The sequence below is a fragment of the Natator depressus genome, chromosome 1 (genome assembly GCF_965152275.1).
Source record: "Natator depressus isolate rNatDep1 chromosome 1, rNatDep2.hap1, whole genome shotgun sequence".
Classification (NCBI taxonomy): Eukaryota; Metazoa; Chordata; order Testudines; family Cheloniidae; genus Natator; species Natator depressus.
The window spans coordinates 181552885-181568784 of record NC_134234.1 but is presented as its reverse complement, the minus strand read 5'-3'; the positions used below and the strand labels follow the sequence as shown (position 1 = coordinate 181568784).

At 39.7% G+C, this 15900-nt stretch overlaps 1 pseudogene; it reads left to right on the top strand.

The window, feature by feature from the left end:
- Positions 1-5782: 5782 nt before the first annotated feature.
- LOC141983295 (cyclin-dependent kinase 2-interacting protein pseudogene) lies at positions 5783-6695 on the top strand (annotated as a pseudogene).
- The last annotated feature ends 9205 nt before the right edge of the window (positions 6696-15900 follow it).

Genomic DNA, 15900 nt, shown 5'->3' with positions numbered 1-15900 from the left:
TCAGACAACACTAAGTTCACGCAACATTAGAAACACTGAGCTCCTAAGGATGTTACAATATCCCTGGATACATTGCAAAGAGCCATTTGCAATTCCATTCCATTCCACCCAGGAGTATACACAGAAGTCTTCAAATGTTAGATTGAGTCACCCTTATATTTTAACAAGCCAGACAAAACATTTGGCATGAGAACTAAAAGCAAGATATTTTTTCACTTTCATCTCTTTCTGGTAGTAACTTTTGACAGCACGAGTACTCATACCTGAAATCCTAACCAACATAGTAGAGAAAAACGTTTAATTCCTAACCCCGTAGTCCCTACTTTGTCATACTAAACAAAAGTGAGCATGCTATCACTACTAAAGTTAATTAAGAAATAGATAGGTGCTTCTGTCATTACAAATGTGTTGTAATAACCAATGCTGTTATACCAATAAAATAAAAACCAGCAGGATCTTATTAAAGGGGAAAAGGCAAAATGCCACATTTATTGTGAATACAGAAAGAATCATAGTAAGCAGTTAGTTATAGCTATAACATTCCATTCAATTTCATATTTATTCACACATTCATTCATTCATTCACACACACACAGGTTCTGCAAGGTTGCTATCATAGTTACCAGCCTTAGAGTTGCTCATGCCAAGACACTGGCCAGGTGGCCTGGACACGAGGAGGGAGCAGGGCCTTGTCAGATACTCATCTGATGTTCCTGGAAGTTGGTTTGCAGAATCAGACCCCAAAGTTCTGTTTCTAGAGTCCATTTTTATAGGAATTTCTTCCTATGCCAGTCTATGGGAATTGCTTTATCATGCTGTTGCTGAATCAATCAGCAGATGGCACATTCCTGACAGCTCTGTGCTGCCAGATCTTCGGTTCTCCCATCCTTGAGACTGTTGGGTGGATTCCAGTCTGCCCTCTGGGGGGTCATCTGGTTGTTTCCACTCTGCGCATTCTTCAGCCAATCGCCACTGGATTCTTAGGCTGGCACCTCCCTGGTCATTCATTTATTATCCACACCAAACATACATCCACATACATCCTCTATCTCTATTTTAATCACAAGTGTTAACAAAGCAAGATAAACACAGCAAAAGGGTGGGGAGTCTCTGTGTGCTGTTTCTGTTGTTACAAAGTATTGCTTTGAGATCAGACTCTGTCTTAGAATGTACTAACACAATCAGCAGCTTGCAAGTTTCACACAGAGAGGGAGAGAAAGAGTAAAAACAAGAGACCAAAAACCAAGAGACCTCTTAATTAGTAATACCCTAGAATTTAAACTATGGGGAATCAAACTCATTTGTGATTTTAATACAGAGCTTCTTTAATATGAACCAACATAACAATGCTACCCATATTGCAATGCAATTTATATGGGGTTAAATCCATTCCTAATGTATCAATAATGGGAACAAAGGACACAGTCATCTAGGTTCCTTCATAATGACACTCTGCACCTGTGTGACTGAACCTGGGCTAGGAAGTGCTGCTATGATTGACTGCTTTGGGGAAGGGCAGCCAATCAGCACAGGCACTCACCTAAACCAGCTGTGTACAACAGTGAGAGAGTGTCCTGGTCTATACTTAAAATGTAGATAGATATAGCTACGGCACTCAGGGGTGTAAAAAATGCACACCCCTCAGTGCCACAGTTCTGCCAACCTAACCCCACATATAGACACAGCTAGATTAAAGGAAGAATGCGTCTGTCAAGTTAGCTATCATCATTCAGTGGTCTTCCTACAATGGCAAAAAAACTTCTTCTGTCACGTAGTTGCATCTAACCTTGCAGTTATGCTGGCACAGCTATGCCGTTATAGTTAAGAAACATAAGAATGGCCATACTGGGTCAGACCAAAGGTCCATCTAGCCCAGTATTCTGTCTTCCAATAGTGTCCAATGTCAGGTGCCCCAGAGGGAATGAACAGAACAGGGAATCATCAAGTGATCCATCTTCTGTCGCCCATTCCCAGCTTCTGGCAAACAGAGGCTAGGGACACCATCCCTGTCCATCCTGGCTAATAGTCACTGATGGACCTAGCCACCATGAATTTATCTAGTTCTTTTTTGAACCCTGTCATAGTCTTGGCCTTCACAACATCCTCTGGCAAGGACTTCCACAGGTTGACTGTGCATTGTGTGAAAAAATACTTCCTTTTGTTTGTTTTTTGTTTGTTCCTGTATTGTAGACATGGCTGGAGAGAAAGAGAGAGAACCCTGTCTACAAAAGAAATCCACTGAGCTGGCAGTTCTGCCCATCACTTTTCAGCAGTTCCACAGCTATGTATGGCAGTGGAAGTTGGAGTCAATGACTGATATGGCTGACTGGTTGCAAAGTGTAAAGTAGCCTATAGGAAAAGAGTACTATCCCTTTAAAAAGTTAGTGGGCCTTCTGTTGGCACTCACTGTGTTCTGTGTTTTAGAGAGCAATCAGAGCATCAGCATGTATGTAGCTTGGCCTAGCACGTTTGCGCATATTAAGTAAATAGTTATTTGGGACCCATCTACACTCATAGTTGCAGCATGTTGTTTTTGTTGTATAAAGAACACAAGACACAACGGTTGACTTTCTTCCTCAGTTTGCCAGTAGTGTTGCGTAGGCATGCATCAGTTTAGCACCAGGATCAGGAATTTGGCCCTGAAAATAAACAATGGAGCCAATTCTCCATTGTTCTGCACTTTGTGTAATCATTTACACCAGTAGAAAGTGAATACAAAGTCAGTGTAAAACATTAACAGATCAGAATGGTAGCATTTTATATCCCATTTGCACTGCAGTAAAAGAAATCACAAAAGATACAGGGCAACAGCGAATCAGGAACTTTATATTTAACCTTGACTCCTGCTTCTATAAAAATGCCCACTTGTAAAGTCAAAGCACGTACTCATGGCTCAAGAAACCTGTATGTGTTTTCATCCTCCAAACTTTTAAAAGTTGCCTATAACTTGCACATCTCTGAAACACAATGCCCTATTGTTTCCGTACAGACATTTTTTTATATATACACATATGCATACTTGAAAAGTAAATGAGCCCAGAAAACAGCCATTTTGCCACTAGTACTACAATAAATAATGCTCTTGTCTCCTGAAAGAAATAGCAGCTCTTTATTATTTCACCTTCTCACAACATTTCTAGAAATAATACTGAGCAACTGCAGTGCTACAGTGCATTATACCTTCAAAGTGCTATGTAATATTCATCATTATGGCTCGAAACATCCCTGAGAATTATGTATTATCCTCTTTTTACAGATGGGGAAATCAAGACAAAGAGATGTTATGCCCCAGTTAGTCATGGTAGAAGAGTTGCGACTATGGCACAGAATCAAGAGTATGGGTAGGGAAATCCAGCAGATTCTGTTTGAAGGGATGGTATCATTCCAGCTCTGCACAAGAAGCCCCTTATGTTTCAGGTGTTCCCCCAACTACTCTCTCCACTTAGCCTACTGTAATACTGTAGAACCTCAGAGTTGCAAACACCAGAGTTACAAACTGACAACCGCACACCTCATTTGGAACCGTAGGTACGAATCAGGCAGCAGCAGAGACAAAAAACAAATGCAGTGCAATACTGTGTTAAACATAAACTACTAAAAAAATAAAGGGAAAGTTTAAAGAGAGATTTGACAAGGTAAAGAAACTGTTTCTGTGCTTTTTCGTTTTTTTTAAGATGGTTAAAAGTGGTGTTTTTCTTCTGTATAGTAAAGTTTCAAAGCAAAGTCAATGCTCAGTTGTAAACTCTTGAAAGAACAACCATAATGTTTTGTTCAGAGTTACAAACATTTCAGTGTTACGAACAACCTCCATTCCCAAGGTGCTCGTAACTGAGGTCCTACGGTACAAGTAATTAAATAATAATAATAGACAAACACCCTGATTTGAGGGGAGAGGGTTCAGTGCTGTAGGAAAGTCATTAGCACAGCTTTGTCCTGATTCCCAGTTCTAACCATTAGACAACAGGGCCTCAGTTGAGGGAAAGAGGACTAACATATTGACACCTCACCTCCTGGGATCCAGGAACAGGCAAATATTATTAGATGGGGAAAATATTCAGGAGGAGAAATCAAAAGGAAGAGGATTGTGTTGAAGAAAAGTGGAAGGAAATATTCCAGAAGAAATATTGTACTTCTAACAGAGCAGTAGACCAGGCCTTAGTTTCTCAATCAACATTTTTCAAAGCAGGGTTATACCCTCACAGCAGCCCCATATCTCTTTAAGTAGTGCTGACTTAAAGACAAGCCTGAAATATTAAGGATGGGTGGGGGAGAACAGTCAGTTCCTGCAACAGTAGCAATTTTGATTAACCCTGTGCATTCCAGGGACCAAGCCTTTCAGGAGCAATTATTTTTGCTAGAATGCAGGATACTGAATATAAGCTGCACCCACATAGCCCTACCACTGTCCTTTTAAGTGCATGCCATGCATACTCTCGCATCATCCAAATGAATACACCTGTAGGCAACTCACAAATTAGATATGAAAATATGGGAACAAGAAGCACTCCCACCATTTGTGAAGGTTTAGATCATGCATGCGCAAGTTTCCCTAGCATATATAAATATGCCTGAGAATATGGACAGCACTTTAAAGGCATCTTTTCCCTCATCCCTGCATTAAGTGCAAAAATAGAGCAGTGGAAAATCTGGCCCACTATGTTGAGGGATTAGGGATTATGACCAATGGTCTTGTCTATATTCAAAGGGCATGGTTGGATGTGGCAGCAGGTCCTCAGCTGGTATAAATAGTCACTGAAGTAAATGGAACTATGACCATCTATACCAGCTCAGGATCTGCCCCCAGATTTTAAACCAACTTCTGTGGCCACTCTTACTTCAGTTTAAATCTGGTTTATATCAATTTAGCTAAACTCAAGTCCTTATCAAATTAAGCTAAATCAAACCTGGTTTATATTGATTTAGCTTAATTCAATAAGGACTTGAGTTTAGCTAAATTGATATAAACCAGGTTTGAATTGAACTAAGAGTGACCACAGAGGGTTTTGCACTTGTTTAACTAAACCATTTTTAAAACTGGTTTCAATTTAAGTCATCTTTGAATACAGACAAGAGTTAGGATTCTGATTCATAATCCCACAGATAGCAGCTTCATTTCATTTGTGAGTTGCACCAGTAAAACTCAAAGTGTGGTTTTAAACCACTTCAGTTTAACTAGTGTAAAAGGATGTGTGGACACTGTTATTTTGGCTTGAACTATTCTTATTTGCATTTAGCTTAGGTTGATTAGGAACAGATTTAAACTACAGCAAAATAAATCACTCAGTCTGAAATAAGGATGTTCACACAGGGTTTTAACAATTGTTTAACTAAATCAGTTCAACTAAACTGGAGCACATTTGTGTGTAGACAAGTTCTTAATTTAGTACATACACCAAGTGTTTGGTCCTGAGGTGCTTGACTCACTGAGCAGAATTACTATTTTATCAGCTGAGCAGCGGTGTAAAACATATGTCCCTGATGATTTTCTAAAAGACACATTGCTATGAATGATTTGCTGACCCAAGCCATAATCCCTGTGCCAACTTTTCCAAACCCTCCTGTTTAAACCAAAATGTCAGGCTTTTGTGAGGTCCTGTTTCACAGATTGTCTTTATTTATAGTCTGAAGGCAAAGAGTGCTTTTGCTTTTTTGCTCCAAGAGAGGTTTCTGTCATCCTGAACACTGTTATGGTTAGTAAGTGCACTACACCTGTCAAGCACTCTACTTGATACTGTCTCCACCACAGGTCATGTCCCTCCAGCCTTGAGTTCTTGGGGCAGAAATGAGAGCCTACAACAAAAAGAGTCCTGCAGCTGTTGCTCCAAAAAGACCTGTCTTATCTGTCAGTGCAAGAAAAATTAAAGATAACGCAGCAGACTGGCATAATTTAATGATGAAATGGGAGACCCTGAATAATAATGGATTTACTACTGCAAACAAAATTGTAAACTTGAATTGGCACACAATTTAAAGATAACGAGCTGGAGATAGAATGTGACAACATTCCTCTGACTGTGGAAAGCTGTCTCCAGACTATAATGAAGAACTTGAGGTGTTCTGTGCAGAATTGCTTGGGACCTTGGAAAACATGGCAAAAATACAACTGAAAATGGAAAAACTATGTTTAACTACTAAAGGAATTTGTGACTTAGAAACATACCATTATGAAAACGGAGATTGCAGGACACCACTCTTTCACACATGGCCCACTACGTACTTCTATGAGGTTTATTTCAAGCTCACTGAAATGTACAAGAAGGAACTACGACTTAAGCAAACGACTGTGCAAGAGATTGCTCATTCTGCTGACCAATATCTCATGATGGTTTATCTATCGTCTTGGTTGTACCAGCCCTATATTGAAAACAGCAGTAAACTACTGCTAGAAAGCATGTTGCTGGAAACAGGACACAGACAAGTGTAGCGTTTAAGACTGCTTCTAATGATACTTGTGACATTGAAGCAGCAACAAACTGCAAGGTTAATTATATGTTGTATTTTTATAAGGTTATTAAAATCTGTTTTTCCTCTGTTTGTAAAAAAAAAGAAAAGAAAAAAAAAGGTCTTTGATAAAGGGCCTGACTTAATTTCTTACCCCTTGATTGACATCTGTTTATGTGGGAGGAGAGTTAGGCTATTTATGAGCAATGGTATTGCATGAGCAGCCTGAGAGCATCCCACTTAGTTTACACCTCCGGGCCTGATGTCCCATTGCCCTACAACTTGCACAGCCATATACCAGTGCAGTGGGTGGAAAAGAAAAGGCAAAATGCCACTGGAATATGCCACTCAAAATGCCACTCTTCATGGGCAGAATTAACTAACTTGTGTAGAGACATTGCAAAAGAAAGTAGCTTGGAACGTGATATTATTTTTCAGGGCTTAATAAGTTGCTTTTCCATTTGCCACTATGTGACTGGCCTAATGGTCCCAATTTCTGATCTCCCACAAGTTTTATATTAGTATTACTCCAATGACTTCAGTGAAATTATTTCCAATTTACACGAGCATGAGAGAAGTAAGAATCAAGCTTCTTGTTCTCCTAAGTCATCCTTGAAAGAGGCTTAACCATGTTACACAGATGTGACATGCACATGCAGAAGAATGAATATCTTTCTTCATCTTGACAATCAGAGCACTGGGCAGAAATCACAGGCTAGGAGTGCCTACCACAAGCCATAATAATGTTTTGTTCTAATTAAACAGTCTGTTGCCTCTGGCCTGCACTAGCTGTAAGTTAGATGCTAAATGCCAGGTGAACCAGAATGTGACCCAACCACCAGAGAGACTATGTGGGTAAACCATGCACAGCAGCTGGGATGATATACAGTAAGGAGCTGGTTCATGGGGAAAGTCACTGCCACCCAGTATTTCAACAGAATAAGCAAATCTCTCTTTGTCTCTAAACTCTGTTTCCCCAGCCCTCTACAACAAGGATTTGTTTATTTATTTTTTGTCTTGGCTCCTCTCTTTCTCTCTCTCTCTGCTAAGGAGCTTGCAAGAAAAAGAAACCTCCATGACAGCTTGAAATGATATGTACAAAAAAAGGCAGATCAGTTTGTTTAAAAGGGCTTTCTCTGGAAATGTCATCTGCAATAAAGGAAGGAACAAACTATGCCTCATCAGCTTAAACATGGAAAGCTGCTTCGCAGAAACAATCTGGCATCCTTCAAACTTTAATTTTGTGCTTTCCAGTTCTCCACACTCCTCAGGGTTGGAACAGTGTTCCCATGAAGCTCCTGTCCTCTCATTTGAGCAAGGCTATTGCTAGTGAATTAGTGAGAACTTCGTTATCACGCTATGAACAGAGTTGACCTTATGAAGCATATAATTCACACCACAAAAAAAGGAGAGGAAGGAGTGGCCCACTGCTACCACTGCTGTGCACATAGGGCCTGATCAATTGCCGACTGCAGTCAAAGGAACTCTTTCCACTGACTTCAGTGTCCTTTGGATCAGGCTTACAGAGCTGCTAGCTTTGAAATCAAGGAGGAAGCTCCATATGGAGCATCAGGAATCATGTATTCAGTCAGGGATAAAACATCTAGTAAACAAGCACAATGAGGGAAAGGGAGGCAATAGAATAACTGAAAGGACGACTTTCATAGTGGACCATTGACACAAAAATAAAAGTATTTGGTGAATTATTGGAGGAGTTCATGTTTTCCACCCAGTACTGAAAGACCATTATTTTAAAATCCATCTGTCTTAATAATTCTGTATTTGTGATGTCACATGTGTTGCAGAGGAAATAGTCACAGTGTCAAATGTAGCATAAAACACTGACTGGAAGACCAAGTAGATCCAGGCCCCAGGCAGGAGCAAAGTTCTTTGAATTTAAACACAGCTGTTTTCAATCATTAACAAACGTGTCAGAAAAAGCCAATATAAAACAAAATATGGCAAGGACCAGTAAACGAGCGCATACTCTAAATCTAGTGGATTTGAAAGCTTCAACCAATGTAAAAGTTCAGCCACAAGTAGTCTTAACACAGGCCTTCACTCTGAAGCCCTTTTCCAGGCAAAGCCCCATTGATATACTTGAGTCTCAGTTTTTCTTGAGAAAAGATTGCTGGGATGATTCTGCAGGTGAAATTTACCCCTGGTTTGGAGGACCATACACAAGGACCGCATATTACTTAAGTTCAAGAGGAGAGTGGTGTGCAAACCAGCTGCACAGGGGACCTCTACCCACCCTATGTTTTGCAGAAATGGGGCCCTGCAGTGGCTCTGAAGAACCCAGGGCATGATGGAAGCTTGAAAGTGAGAAGTGGAAGGGACTGTGGCTATCTGGGGACACCTAACACCCCACAGCAGGGAGTATGTGCAAGCTGCCAATATTTCCACCTTCTCACTGGAGTAATGGCAGCAAAGTGGCTGCCCTTCAGCTCCCTGGCTTACCCAGGCTTCGAGGGGGTGAATTCTATTTCTTCCCCCACCTCTCATTTAGTGCCCCCCATAAAACCCAGCTATATGAGCTTCTTTGAGTGGATTTTACCCTTCGTACATAGGGATGGATGGCTTACTGCATTGTGGCAAAACATTTCTGAATGCATTCAGTGTGCTAACTGTAAAGTTTGATATGGCTTGATTTCTTTCAAAGGATCAAAAGTATTTAACTCATCTAATTAATTAAGGACCCAGTCCTGTGAGTCATCTTTATTTCAATGTGTCCTTCCAGTGAAGCTGAATGAACTACTTGCGTGGGTAAGGCTCTCCAGGTCAGCTCTAATTGTGTGCTAAGTTTTGTTTTAGTACAGATACTGTGTTAAGATACATAGCCTTGGATTTGCAACATTTTTAACTCATTCTTTTGGGTTGAGACATATGCCAAATTACAGTCAAAAGGCTAACTTTTGTGGACATATTCTAAATTCCTTAAATAGGGCTTATAATGGAAAAATATCTATCAGACATTCATCTATAGATATTAAGGGGGAAAAAGAAAGAACCTGAGCATTTGTTCTTTTGACCTGCAAAATTTTCTATAGATTTTAGTGAGTGACGTTTCTGACAAAAGGAAAAGTGTGTAAGACTTACAGGCTTGCTTGAGCCTCATTTCAAGAGAAAATAAAAATAATTCTCCTTATTCTAGATTTAGTCAGCCACTAACCACTGCAGACAGAGTCTTACTGGGTCTTGACTTCTGTCTCTATTAGCCCATCAACATGGATTACATATCATTACACCAAGAAAGCCAATATGCTTTACTTTTCAGGATACGAATGAAACACTTTTAAATAACTTAAAATATTTTCACCCCACACTGTTATCTCTAACACCCCAGGCCAGCCTAAAGCTGAAATCTGTTTCCTTGCTGATTTGTTTTCTTCTATTGCATGTGTACAGTGGTTTGTTGTAACAGAGCTACTCTGGAGTGTTGGCAGTGATCACTGGACCATTTGCGTTTATGGCAAAATAAAGAATTAGGGACTCTAACAGATATTGGGGGGGAAGCAAATCAGGCTTGATCTGTCAAATCTGTGGGAAGCCCCTTATCTTGATATGTGATCTCAGCGGAGGACCACTATCAATCAGGTTATACAGGTTTCAGCCTGGAATACTGGTTCGTTTCTGGTGGGGGAGAAGAAATAATAAATCCAGGAAAATCAAGGGTGTATTCACATTTTTATTTTTAGACACATTGATAGCATGGTAGTGTCACAAATATAATGTCATATACATCTATGCCTCCATTCTTTTGGAGATGATTTATTATTACTATGAAGATTGTTATTACTGGTTCCATGTCTTGATTCTCCTACTAAATGTTACCCAGAAGTGAGTTTAATTCTGTTCTGAGATCTGGTACGGCTAGGTTCTAATCTATTTTCAGATTTTCCATTCAGAATTCAGTGTCACAGATGTGTGGGGATGTAGGGTCTTTTCCTCTTCTCATGTCTAGAGGGTGTAACACAGTCATTTTTCTCCATTCTTCCATCTGATATAAGCTACACAGTATTCACTAGCCACATTTTGATCTCCATGGTGCTAAGTTCAAATAACTTCCATCCACACCTGTCATAACCATAGGGGTAGCCTAAATTCCTCCTTACCTGTAAGGGGTTAAGAAGCTCAAGTAACCTGGTTGGCACCTGACCAAAGGAACCAATGGGGACAAAAGATACTTTCAAATCTGGGTGGGGAGAGGCTTTGTTTTGGGTTCTTTGTTTCTGTGTTCATTCGCTCTTGGGACTAAGAGGGACCGGACATCAATCCATGTTCTCCAAATCTTTCTAAACAAGTCTCTCATATTTCAAACTTGTGAGTAACAGCCAGGCATGGCATATTAGTTTATCTTTGTTTTCTCAACTTGTGAATTTTCCCTTTGCTAGAGGGAGGTTTATCCCTGTTTTGTTGTAACTTTGAAACTAAGGTTAGATGGGGTTACTCTGTGCTCTTTGAATTTTCTTCTACTCTGTAAGGTTAACTACCAGCCTACGTTTACAGAGGTGATTATTTTACCTTTTTCTCTTTAAATAAAATCCTTCTTTTTAAGAACCTAACTGATTTTTCCATTGTTCCAAGACCCATGGGTTTGGGTCTTTGATCATTTTGTAACCAGTTGGTCAGGATATTATTCTCAAGCCTCCCCAGGAAAGGGGGCATATAGACTTGGGGGAATAGGACTCCGAGTAGTCCTTTCCCTGATTGTTTGTTAAATCACTTGGTGGTGGTGGCAGCGATCCCAAGGCAAGAAAGGAATCTGTGCCTTGGGGAAGTTTTAACGTAAGCTAGTAAGAATAAGCTTAGGGGGTCTTTCATGCGGGTCCCCACATCTGTACCCTAGAGTTCAGAGTGAGGAAGGAACCCTGACAACACCCCACTCTGAGGAGGCTTAAAACCTTAGGATCCAATGATCCGATATTTAATCTTCACTTGAAAAAGCAACGACAACTCTTAGCTTTTTGGGGTGGGGGGTGTTAAGGCTAATCCTATTCAGTCCAATGATTCTATGCCATTCTGGGAAGTGGACAAAGATTCTTTTTCAAGGAGGTAAATCTCATATACAGCAGCAAAAAAGAACAAATTTTAATAAAAGTCTTCATAAAGTACTGAAGATATTAAAACATCAACTTCTGTCTAACTCACACACGTTTACTTCCAATGTGATATCTTTGTAGTTAGAAGCAGCTAAAACCTCCTATGGCAGGCTTTATGTTTCTCAGAATTTGTACCTCAACATTTTGGGGGGCTCTTTGGTCACAGAATCAATATGGTCAGTGCACAATGCCCAGTAAGCTTTTAGCCAATTAGCCCAGAACAAGAAAAGCAGATGGTTTGATTTTTATAAGTAAAGGTGCATTTTACTGAGCTATAGGTCAAGTAATTTTGAAATTGTACTTTGACCCCTACAAAAGAAAATACAGAGCTAGAATCTACCTACTTCATTTGTTGATGCTCATCAAATCTGCCACAATGGACTAGTGTGAACTCCTTGTCGTGAAATACCTGTTCCCAAAGGCCTGTGTGATCCTAAGGACACCCTCTACTACTCCTCCCTTCATGCTAGAGAATACTTATTCATCTTTTTAGAGAAGAACAAACATGATATTTAATTTCTTGCCACAAAGGTTGGTGAGAAACTTCCTCTGCAACCTATCAACAGATTGGCCAGAAGATAGTATTTGTGCACTGAGCCATCACCATGGATGGAGACTAAGGGCCTGATTTTCATAGTTGTAAATCATCTCAAAATGTATCTGAATTATTCTGCCAGACATGGGAATAAGAGACCAGAGGTCATTCTTCAACTAGCCACCCCTTCTCCACCACAGCACTGCTGCTTACCAAGCCACAGAGCCAAGGATCCCTTTCTAAATAATCTGCAATGTTACGTCTAGAAGCTGACTATTTGCTGAATTTCTTATTATCTGTGCATGAAATCAAAAGAGTACCTGATGCCAACTTAAACTGCAAGTCAACAGTTATTTGTAAGGGTAGAAATATTAATTCTGTTATACTTTAGTAACCAGATTAAACAGGCTGTCTGCTGATCCCCCTGGATCAGAATCACCAGTTGAATCATTCTGTTAATTTCCCAGCCAGAAACATCTATCCCTAGAATTTCAGTTACTCTTATACTTCAGGAGTTTTCAGATTGCTCTGTTAACAGTGCTTAATTTGTTCCAGGGCTTGCCAGGGATGAGCCCCGGCACCTCTAGGCTTGGCAGTTCATAGCCCGGGCACCTCTGGGCTTGCCCCCTCAGTTATGACTGTAAAAAAATTGCTTGAGCCCTGGCACTTCTTTCATTACACATTAAGCACTGTCTGTTATCTAGGGTATGGAACAGCCTCATTCTTTTGCATACCCCTGCAAGAGAATTTTCTATTGAGTTGGGACACATTCTGGCTCCTGTACACGAAGTTTCAAGGCACACCACTACCCTGGGTCTTATTCAAGCTGCACTTCAGCACTCTTATCTCCCAAAAGGCACAGGTCTGGAGCAGAATGAACATGTATAACATATCTATATTTCTTCTGATTTAAAAATCTTTCACAGATGCTCCTCTTAAAAATATGCCATGGAAACAGACATTCCTAAAATTAAAAAATGGTAGAAATTTTGTTTAGCCCCCCTCAAAAAACACAGAGGTGTCTCCTCACACAAGAATCAATATAATGCTGTATTTTGTGCCATGTTAGCAGTTAACTAATCATCACTTGAGTTGCTTCTTAGACGGTGAGGCCTTTGATTGGCATTCTGTCACCAAATTGATGGCATTGGTCGTGCCAAAGCACTTAAACAGGGAGGACTGCATGGAGTTTGCCATCTTCTTCCTAATGGGTATTTCACTACCTACCGGGCACTTCACAGCCAATCTCCCTTGAGGAAGATTCTGCCTCTGCCTCTCCTACTTCCCTGTGTATTCTACTTCATTTAAATTTTGTCTCTCATTATAAGGAGATTAAATTTGATCCTCCATTATTTGCGCCAGTGTGTGTATGAAGAGAGTGTTTTGTTCTGGTGTGCCCGTTTTCTCCCTCCCTTTTACTGACAATTCTAGCTTTCTTCCTGGGCTTCCAGATAAAAGCATTGCAAATGGAGAAATCTTTGTCATGGTATTTTAGAAGACACACTACTCATAACCTTTGTGACTTTTGTTCTCTGCCTCAGACCTTTTTAATGCTCATTTCCAGGCTAGATATTACTCCTCCTTCATTAGCTCTTCTTGTGAGATGAGGCTGAGGACACCCATTGGGAATTAATTACAGGGCAGTTAAATCTAGTTGAAGCTTCTATTGCTGCATTTACAAAACAAAACAAAAAACAAAAACAACCACACCTCATAATACCTCCCACACACTCAAAACAAAACAGGAACAAGGACATCATAGTTTTTGCTGTAAAACCGTTTATGCTGCAGCTGACAGGTTCTATCCCTCTTCAGTTTATATAAATATTCCCTAGATATTATTTCTATATTTCATAGAAGGCACCATATTATAAGTGGCCTCAAACTTGAGGTGCCTTAATTGTTGTATACTTAAACTGGGACACCTCAGATCTGTTTTTGAGATGCTGGGGACCTGTATCTTCCATTAACCTCAGAGGGATTTGTGGTTGCTCAACACCCCTTTAAAATCAGGAATTAGATGTCTTAAAAATTGAGGCATCCAAAATTAGCGGACACTTAATAATCTTGAGGTTTTTTATACAACAGTGTTAGAGAACGTGGGTCCTTTACAACCCTTCAAGGCTCATGGAGGAAAGCAGCTACTCCTTCTCATACATGGCCACTTGCCTGCCTAATTTCTTCAGCCTTCTCCATTCTTGATTGGACAGCCTCCTCTTGATCTGACTGCCTCCTAATCAGGCTAATGAGCAGGTGGACCTCAATAGCCTGATTAGGAGGTGTAAAAGACTGATCTCCCACCAGAAGAAAGAGTTGGAGATGGATATACAAGGACCTGTAGAGAAAAGCTATATAAGAGAAGCCTGCTCAGCAGGGTACAGGTTTACAGATTTAATTTCCTACTTAATCTGCTCAGTGTTGTATCTGATTGTGCTGTACATCTCTAATCATGTGTGAAATTCACTCCTTTGCAGAGACCTTCCAGAAGTCCAGACCTTCCTTCAGTACCACTGAAGTTCTATTTTCAGATGAGGGCATAAATGGTGCACATGACTGGTGCTCTTTGCATAGGGGTGAATTTCACCCTTCGTGAGGAATATAAATTTAATTATGCCGTACTTCCCTGAATTCAAATATAAGACTTGATTCTGTCCCCCAATATGCATTGCATATCTTGAAAACAGTTAGTGTAGTGGGCTGTGCATGTGCTGTAGCTAATTTTCCCCAGCATTGGAACAGTGTTCATCCACATCCGGAACAGAATTTAGCCTTAACATTATTATCCTCTCTTTTGTGTGCACTGAAAACGGTAAGTTATGAAGCATTTTGGCTATTTGCTATTGGCTATATCTCTATACCAAGTTCTTGTTGAGCCTGCATCAAACTCATACATGTATTTGGGTCAATTTTCTAGCTCCCACGAGGGTTCCCTGTGTAGGATTGTCTCTAGAATCCATGGAATCACACACAGAGAACATAGATACCGTTGTCTGAGAATGCCCCTCATGAATCAGATTCCATGTCTATTTCCATTACATTCTAGAACATGTTTACAGACTGACACTATGTAATTAAAGGTTAGCTGTAATTCTAGACATTTTTCACTAGATGTGTTACAAATAGATTAACATTTTACCAATTAAAAAACTACCCCACACTCTATGAAAATCTTGCATTCTTTAGAATTTGTGAGCAAATGATTGAGGCAAAGAGCTTAGCAGGATTTAAAAAAGTAGGGCTGTCAAGTGATTAAAAACGTTATTCACAATTAATTTCACGATTAAAAAAATTAATCGTGATTAATTGTATGATTAATTGCACTGTTAAACAATAATAGAATACCATTTATTTAAATTTTTGGATGTTTTCTACATTTTCAAATATATTGATTTCAATTACAAAACAGAATACAAAGTGTACAGTGCTCACTTTAGATCTATTTTTATTACAAATATTTTCACTGTAAAAAACAATAGTATTTTTCAATTCACCTAATACAAGTACTGTAGTGCAATCTTTTTATCATTAAAATTGAACTTACAAATGTAGAATTATGTACAAAAACCCCTGCATTCAAAAATAAAACAATGTGAAACTTTAGACTCTGCAAGTCCAATCAGTCCTACTTCTTGTTCAGCCAATCGCTCAGACAAACAAGTTTGTTTACATTTGCAGAAGATAATGCTGTCTGCTTCTTGTTTACAATGTTACCTGAAAGTGAGAACAGGGATTTGCATGCCACTGTTCTAGCCAGCGTAGCAAGATATTTACATGTCAGATGAGCTAAAAGTTCATATGTCCCTTGATGCTTCAACCACTATT